Source organism: Helobdella robusta, assembly GCF_000326865.2.
Source record: "Helobdella robusta unplaced genomic scaffold HELROscaffold_4, whole genome shotgun sequence".
Classification (NCBI taxonomy): domain Eukaryota; kingdom Metazoa; phylum Annelida; class Clitellata; order Rhynchobdellida; family Glossiphoniidae; genus Helobdella; species Helobdella robusta.
Window position 1 is genome coordinate 617570 of NW_008704902.1, and position 10279 is coordinate 627848.

A 10279-nucleotide genomic window follows, 5' to 3' on the forward strand; every position below is an offset into this window, starting at 1 on the left:
AGTTATCTTGACAAGTCAATATTTCCCTATATATACAGCAAGGAGCACTGACGATGATTCATTCGGAATCGAAATATGGCCGTATTTGCAAATATTTGTGTAGAGAGAGAGAGAGAGAGAGAGAGAGAGAGAGAGAGAGAGAAGAGAGGGAAAGAGAGAGAGAAGAGAGGGAAAGAGAGAGGAGAGAGGGAGAGGAAAAGAAACAAATAAGAAAGACGTTGAAAAGCTTAAGGGTGCTAAATACTTTTTAGCAAAACTAACAAGACTTGTTTTCAAGCCAAGAAGAGATTAGATTTGTGGAGAAAATTTATCATAATAGACAATAATGTAAAAAAAATGGCGTTTAGAAACAAAATAAAATTACCAAATTTTATGTAGCGCTTACTATTTTTTCAAATAAATTCAATTTAATAAAATTTGAGCAAATTAAACCTGACATCAGTCAGTGTAGGAAGAGAATTTTATAGTCATCTGTCACTACTCACTAATTTACGAGTCAAGTTTAACTCACACACATACACACGCACACGCACACACCCAGCGAATTTATTGTTGCAACAAAGCAGGTCGTTTTAGTTATATATATAATGAAAATTGCTTTCTAATGTTAATTTTTTTATTCTTAATTTGTTACAATGGGACGACGAGATGTTGTAATAGTTAAGGTACTTGATCTTTTTGATGCTCTAACCGGGTTTGACTGCAAAGAAATCCTCGCCTACCTCTGTAAAATTGTCGATGCGTTAATTTATACCTTTAAGAATGAATTGAAAAAATAGTAATAATTGAGTTGATGATGATAACAGTTGACTAAAATGGTTTTTAGTATGTTGACGACGACAACGAAGATGATGCTGATGATGGCAGCGATGGTCCTGACGACGTGATGACGTAAAAGTGAGTAAATAATGGTTACGAAGGAAAATAGGATATTCAAAGCTGAAAGGTGAACGCCGTCGTCAGAGCAAAGACAACATCTCAGAACAACCTTATAAATGACACCTACGATGGTAACAACGTTCATAACTATGGCAATAACAACGAGTCCTCCAAAAATTTCAGAAGCATGTAATAATAATAATAATTATGCTTATTTTTATAACAATTATAATTACAATAAGATAATATTATAAAAATAGTTTTAACAACGGTATATAATATAATATGTTGGTAATAGGATCAAATTATTGGTTTTAGAGATAGTAATCTAATATAATTATAATTGTTATTATTACTATTATTTTTATCATTACTGTTGTTATTAATGAAATAAAATTTAATGTTATTAACTTGTTCAACGATCTAAAAATGAATTGAGACCACAACGACAAACTTGCAACCAACTGGCTGACTCAGCAACAGTCTCACGCAGCACAAACAACATTAGCAGAAATAACAATAAAATATCGATAGTTGGTCTATTGAGACATCAAAAAACAAAACATTTTGTGTGAGTAATGTCACTACAATTTTGTGTAATTATTGCCATCATAAACCACATTTTGAAGCTTATTAAAACTAAATGAATAATCCAGGAAAAAGTGCAAATTTCTGGAAAGTTCTTTTGTAGATCTAAATATCCATAATTAAGTTAACCAGGATTAACCATATGACAGCCATTCAACGTCATATACGAACTTACATAGTAAACCTAGTTTGAAATAAGCACACAAATAGACAAACACACACACACAATCCCAAACACACACACACACAGAACTTATACAAGTAAAAAATTAAACATGTAAACAAACACACACACACTCACACATACACTCACAACAAACACACACACACACATACGCACATCCTCAAATCACATGCATTTTTTTATTCAGTTCAGCAATCGACATATTTGAACGGCAAAAAATATGCATTGCATTTTGTTTACTTCATCACAAACGCGCCAAACACACACAAACACACGCAGGCACTTACACACATACACACACACACACGCACCTACATATATACATACCACGCACTTACATACACACACAAACACACACACACACACGCATCTACATACATACACAAACACATACACAAAACACACACGCATCTACACACACATACACACGCATCTACATACATACAAAAAACACGCACACACGCATCTACATACATACACAAACACACAAGCACTTACATACATGCATACACAAACACACGCACTTACATACACACACACACACACATACTTACACATACGCGCGTATATGGCATAGTGTGAATCTCGTAAACAGGTAGATAATATTATGAGAGAAATAGCAAACGTAAGAAGACGTACTTTCTCACACGTTACGAAAACAACAACAAAAACAATTTGTTCGAGAGTGAGCTATTCAAACATACATTACATACATCACACTTTTTCACATTACATTTCGTCACATTACATTACATACATTACATGCATTACATATATTACATTACGTACATTACATTACATACATTACATTTCGTCACATTACATTACATACATTACATATATTACATTACGTACATTACATACATTACATACATTACATACATTACATACATTACATTACATACATTACATTACATACATTACATTACGTACATTACATTACGTACATTACATTACGTACATTACATTACGTACATTACGTACATTACATTACGTACATTACATTACGTACATTACATTACATACATTACATTACATACATTACATACATTACATTACATACATTACATTACATACATTACATTACGTACATTACGTACATTATATTACGTACATTACATTACATACATTACATTACATACATTACATTACATACATTACATTACATACATTACATTACGTACATTACATTACATACATTACATTACATACATTACATTTCGTCACATTACATTACATACATTACATGCATTACATATATTACATTACGTACATTACATTACATACATTACATTACATACATTACATTACATACATTACATTACATTCATTACGTACATACATTACATTACATTACATACATTACGTACATTACATTACGTACATTGCATTACGTACATTGCATTACGTACATTACATTACATACATTACATTACGTACGTTACATTACGAACATTACGTACATTACATTACATACATTACATTATATTACATAACTTTATAAAAATTCAAGCACTTAGATTTGTTAAGTGCTATTTATTGTACCTGAGATTTAAAATAGTGAAAATGAGGACAAATTATTATGAATTACGATGACAACGATTAGTACTCATTAAAAAAAACTATGATGGTTAAAATGATGGTAATCATTAGTTATAACAATGACGACCGTATAAACGAGATATTTATAATGGTGATGGTGTCCTAATTTGCGAAAATGATGTTTGTAGTGAAGCTAAATGTGATGGCAATAGTCGATACTATATGATGATTAATAAATGTGATGATGGATAATGAGTGTGATGATGGATAATGAGTGTGATGATGGATAATGAGTGTGATAATGAATAGGATTAGTGCGATGCTGTTATCAGGATGACAATTGTGATTACAAAACTGAGATATCTATCTGGGAAGATAATGTTGGCTTTGGTGATATAAAATAGATACAGAACGACAATGATGACGACAAATACTATAATGATGATGATAATGATGATGCAAAATGATGATGATGATGCAAAATACAAACAAAAGCAACGGTAACAGACTGTTATGAAAACATGCCAAAGCCGAACGTGAGTTAGAAACTACTTATTATCGATTGAGCTATGGTAGAAGTCGGTTGACATCAACATCCAATAAATCTTCAATGGTACATGATATAATTTTTAATGATACATGATATCATTTTTAATGATACATGACATCATCTTTAATAATTTTAAATTTCAAACGCAAGCGTTATACTAAGCTACACTTTGGTGTCTTCACACAAACTCATTAAAATAGATAAATATTACCTCCTATAAATATTACCTCCTTTATAAATACAAATTAAAGGCGACTTTCCCATCATTCAGAAGGTCTCAACGACACGAACAAACATTTTACATGGGTTAGGCTGGGGGTTCTTCGCAGTTGAACCTAGCAATGCAATACTTCTGCACCTTTAACCATAAACCATTACACTATCTCACCTCACTATCAACAGTCAAATTTGTGGTAAATTACTTAGCGAGATAAACAGAAAAAATATGCACTAAAAATGCTTTACTTCGGATAATAATAATTGTCTAAAAAGGAGTAAATAGCAGCGCTACGTAAATTAGTTATGTTAATTAGAACTGCGATGTTTCAAAATCTTGCTAATTTTATTGCACTGGTAATGTTACTAATAATAGTAGCGAGGCTTGCAGTGGTAGCCGTTGTAGAAGACTCGTTATTATCCTTAGTAATATTAGTTGTAGTAACAGAAGATAATTAAATAGCAGCAGTAGCAGTAGCAGCAGCAGCAGTAGTACTGGTAGTAGTTGTAGTAGTAAATAGTAGTAAAGATAGCCCCACTTTTCTATATATAGAAGCACATGAAGCCTTGAATGGTGAATAGATTAACGCTACGTTTACGTTAACAATTATAATGTGCGTGCTATTAAACTATAAATTATAATAAACTTCATAGCAGCGATTATTTTTAAAATCATTTTAAAATACAAAAATAAAAAATACTAAATAAGTATATCAATTCAAATATTTTTATTTGAAAAAATAGGACAAAATATGTTTTGTGGGTATAAGTTGTTTGTAGTTTGGGATATAAACGTGTGAGTTGTTGTATTTATGCACGAATGTTTATGTGTTTGTGTATATATGTGTGTACATGTGTATGTATGTATGTCTGTGTGTGTGTTTACTTGTGATTGTTTGTGCGCAGTTAGCAAGCTACTACACGAATAACTCGACTCGTCATACAAATTCTTAACAACAACAATCTCACCTGCTCTATGCCTAGCTCTGTGTGTGTGAATAAATTTGCTTGCGTTCGTTTGTCAACAACAAATTTTGGCGCGAAAATATCGAACGATCAAACGAATCGCTGTGTATATTATTATTATTATTTTTTTTATTGTTATAGTTGTTAGCATTGATATTTTGCTGCAACTATTTTGATTTGATTGTGAATTTGAAAATAAGAACAAAGTTATATAAACTGTGTGCAGATGGTCAAATTTCAAATACATGGATTATCTGTAGGTAATACTAATATATATTCGAATATATATATAGTCCCGCAAGTACGGTCGGCCAGTACGATTACATAAAGGTGCGTTTCTGTGACCGTATTTGCTGGAAATTTTCACCCTTAATAAACTCATGTACTTGTAGATTCAAGTCGACTCACACTGCTGTTGCTGGTCCGACCATCTGAACAGCCTACCGGCATCAATGAGAAGACCTGGAATTTGTCTTTCTTTGTTCAAAAAAGAATTGAAAACATTTTTATTTTTCGCTTGAATATGTCAATGCTTGTATATATTTTGTTTAAGTATAGTAACCATTTTGTTTTCTGTATTGCTATGGTGATATTGTGCATGCTTATTTATTCATTTGTAACAATTACGCACAGTAATAATTTTGTTAAATTATTTTGATAGTGCCTTTGAAAGGTTTTAATTGGCGCTATATAAATTTTCCTTAATAATGGGAACTCTATAATATAATAATAATAATATATTTAGTATTATTACTAAGAGTAAACAACAAAAATAATAATGACGGTATAAATAACAGAATACTGGCAAAAGTGATTATATCACCATGTTCTTACGTTATTGTTCTTATGTTATTGCCTGTGCATATTTTGTCTTTTCTTAGGAAATCATCTATTTCGTGTTCATGATGTCATTCAATAAGATATAATTTCGTAATAATAATAATAATATTATTATTATTGTTTCTTTATTTCACCATTATCACAAATTTGTGGAAATACGAAGAACTTAAATAGAAATTAGATTGAAAGTTCTGACGAACCGACCAGCCACAAACTGAACACTCTACCACTCATTACTTCGCGTGAATAAATGAATCACACCGAAGTTCATGATTCAGTCTTTCAGGTTATAATTTATATATAAGTGCGTTTATAAATAAAATCGACAACTGTTTCTATGTGTACGTACGTGTTATTAATTTGTTGAATAAATTCAAAAATTTTATATATATTACTGCTCATTGATGCTATTACTAGACTATTTCTCTTGTTACTACTGCTACTACCGCGCTGGTACTACTACTACTACTACTACTGCTGCTGCTGCTGCTGCTTTTACTACTACTACTACTACTACTACTACTAGTACTACTTGCTACTATTACTACTACTTTTACTATCTGCACTAATAAAAAATAATAATAGAGTAGGATTACGGGTTTATACCAAAATTTTGATCTTTGTCTAAAAATTTTTGCAAGATTTTCATTTAGTGTTAATGCATATGTGGGAAGTATTTTTATATCGGTGATGCTCATTAAAAAACTTATAACGATCAAAAAAGTTTTGCTAAAATGGAAAAAAGAATTTTTAAAGAAAAATTTAGTGAATTTAAGTAATTAGTTTTGAAAAATCTAAATCTGAGAAAGATATTTAATTCAATGGCTAGCTAGATGGACCACTTGTTGATTGTAATGAAGTGTTATCTAGATACCCGATTAATGTTGGTCGTTTACCTAGTCATCGTTTTTGTTCTTGAACTGTGCCTATTAAATCTTCATAGCCGCGATTTAGTAAAACTGCAAAATATAGTGTTGCAAAGACATACTGAATAATTTTATTTATTTATTTCAAAACTCAGACCAGAAGCCCATTATAGGCTTGTAAGGTCAAACAAAAATTATAAATAAAAACAATTCAAATTTAATTTAATACTCATGCATTGATGATGTTACTAGGAAGCAGCAGTAATTTGTAACAGTAATTTGTAAATAATTAAAAATAGTAATTGGTAATACTAGCCATATTACACGGCGACAACCAGCAAGATTTAGTTCTAATTTGTGGAGCTTTGATACAGCACACTCCTACTGATATTATTATAGTTAAATGCATTTTCGTAAACATGAAAAACAGCAAGAAAATACTAGCCATATTACAAGTCAGACTGGGGGATGTAATTTTTTTAAATAACGGTTCTATTTGAGATTAACGTTAACCAGGAAACATTTGCGTCAATTTGTATATATTATATAAATATACATATGTATATATAAAAATATGTATGTATGTATATATATATATATATATATATATATATATATATATTTTTCATTTTTTCATTTTCAAAGTTTTATTCATAATCAACAACATATCAAATAAGTGAATAAAAGTTATGAAGTTGAATATGCGGAGACCGAATAAGACTGTTTGTCTTGTGGTGGCCACTGCAGGTAGATACATGAATAGTTAATGAAATAAAATAAGGAAAATACCTGAAGCAGAAAGATAATTGAAGATAAATAAGTAAATGTTCGTGTCATACATATATAGACATATAACTATGTAAATGTTCCCTCAGTACATATATAAACACATAAATGTTTAACCATTCATAAAGACCATTCATCCGCATCATTTGTTCTAGCGTATTCTTAATATAATATTAGGTGGTGGAGTCGAGATCCAGTGTCAATAAAAAAGCACGGAATTTTGACTTGAAATGTTGTAGGTTTATGATGGCTCTTAGATGGGGAGGTACAAGTTCTGTCCAAATTTTAGGACCTGTTATTTTTATACGGGTCTGGATAAATTTGAGGCGAGTTTTGTATATATAGAAGAGAGGGGTGTGTCTAGTGGTTGTCTCTCTCTCTCTCTCTCTCTCTCTCTCTCTATATATATATATATATATATATATATATATATATATATATATATATATATATATTGCGTCAATATGTATATATTATATAAATATACATAAGTATATATAAAAATATGTATGTATGTATGTATGTATATATATATATATATATATATATATATATATATATATATATATATATGTATTGTAAGTTGTAAATTCATCGTTGATGTGTTGGTGACCAGTATGTAGAAATTTGTAAACAAGCCATTAACCTGGGTGTTTTATTAGGTTTAGAATTGTCAATGAGAAAACACTTGAGAATGTCGTCGTCGTCGTGTTCTTATCAACTGCAAAGATTGTATCGCATTTGCAACTATCTCGATAATGAATCTACCACACGCACATTCACGTATGACTGGACTGTCGCAAAATACAGCTGCAAAAGTGAGTGTAGTTGGAGGCTCAATGTTCAATCATGTCACTCAAACTTTGAACGATCTGCATAGGTCGAATGTTAAAAAACGAATAATTTTCAAACTATTTGTTGGATAAGTTTGAAAAAATTCAACAGTTTCTAGAAGCATCAACTTGAGACGTGGTCATTCATATTTAAGGCCGGTTGATAATGCCTTATTATGGGCTAAGGAAAGAAACTCGACTGCGTCTGGGCCAAAGTTTTGGAATGCACTGCCTGCTGCTGCTGGTTAAAAATGCCTGGGTTGTCAATTAATAAGCTGTCAATTAATAATTGAAGGTTGTCTTATTAAAAATGCCTGGGTTGTCAATCGATACTTTTAAGAAAAATTTAATGCCATATTTATCTTCTTTGTGATTTGAATATTATATGTTTTTTTTCGTTCATGAGTTAACTGATAGCGTTTTTGAGAAATTTTTTAATTAATGCTTTATAAATATGTCGAAATTTTATGTACAAATTTTAATAAATTCTGCTCTTGCTTCAAACGAACTGAAACAAAACTATAAGTAGATCGGAATGACTACAATAGGATAACGTCAGTCCAAAATTGTAGTGCAAGTAACACTTTCATCAATACTTCCATTTGTTCCATGTTTAGAATTACAAATAGGAATTGAAATTAAGCACTTTACCTAAACTTGACCAGGAAGCGTTTATGTTATTATATTTTCTATATTAGAAGCTTGCAAATTACTTAAACTTTAACTGTTAAAAAAATTCCAAAACTAATTATAATGATTGCGTGCTTTGCTCATAGTAAAGTTTTTAATATGAAAAAATAGGGCAATAAAATACTATAGGTACATGCAGTCATGTATCAGGGGCGGATCTAGGTAATTGGTTTTGGGGGGGCAAGCGATGGGCAAGGGGTAGGGCATGGGGGGGCCAGACATGCTGGAGTGTTTTGTGTTTAAAAGTACACAACAAACAAATTAAAACATATTCAAAAAGATTTAATATATATATATATATATATATATATATATATATATATATATATATATGTATATATATATATATATATATATATATATATATTCTTATGTAATGCAATTATTAAAAATTAAAGTTTATTTAGGTATTATTTCTTTCTTAAGCACTACTAAGGTGCAGCGAATAACTTAATTAATGTTATTTCACTCATCCTTTGGTGCAATATTAATTGCCTGTTTCATTTGTTTTCAAATCTGATTATCTAAATGACGAATTATCGGTTCCGATTTTGGTGATTCATAGCACACATATTGGTAGGAGCTTGGATAAACCTGTCATTATCCAGTCCCACATTTCAAGGCATACCCAGTTCATCAATTATAAGATTACTCAAACCATCAGCAGTTAGATCATGAGCAGGCACAAATCCAATAAATGCTTCGCATACGGCGTCACGTACAAAATATCGTATTACTAGGCTAACCTGTTCTGTTTTTCGACAGTCTTTCGTTTCATCTACCATTATTGCAAATTGAACACTCTCTTTGACTTCATTGATGATTTGTTGCTGAACCATTGCTGCCATGCAATGAAGTATTTCATTCTGGATCGTCTTGCTTGTGTATTTTGCATTTCCCGGCAATGAAGTTATTTTTTTACCTATTTCAGAGTCATACTTGCCAACCAAATTTATTAAATCGAGAAAATTTCCTCTGTTCATACTGCTACTGCTTTCGTCATGTCCTCTTTGGGCTATTTTGTGCACAGCAGTGTACTTGAGTACATCAATAACAGCTGCAATATAATGGCGATTAGCTTTTATTTGTTTCTCTCTTTTGTCTGATAACATATCCAGAATAGCTTGTTGTGGTTTTTTATTTTTGTATTCAATCCAAGTCTGATATGCTGCCATATGCGCATTTGAACGTATATGCGAAATGAATCCTCCATCAGAATATGTTGCTTTTTTCCAATTAGAGAAACCACTGCGTGTGAAAGTATTATCTGGCAAATTTCCAGGCATAGGAAAATGTCGACAAGCATAACAGAATGCTGCATCTATCGTTTGAGAATACT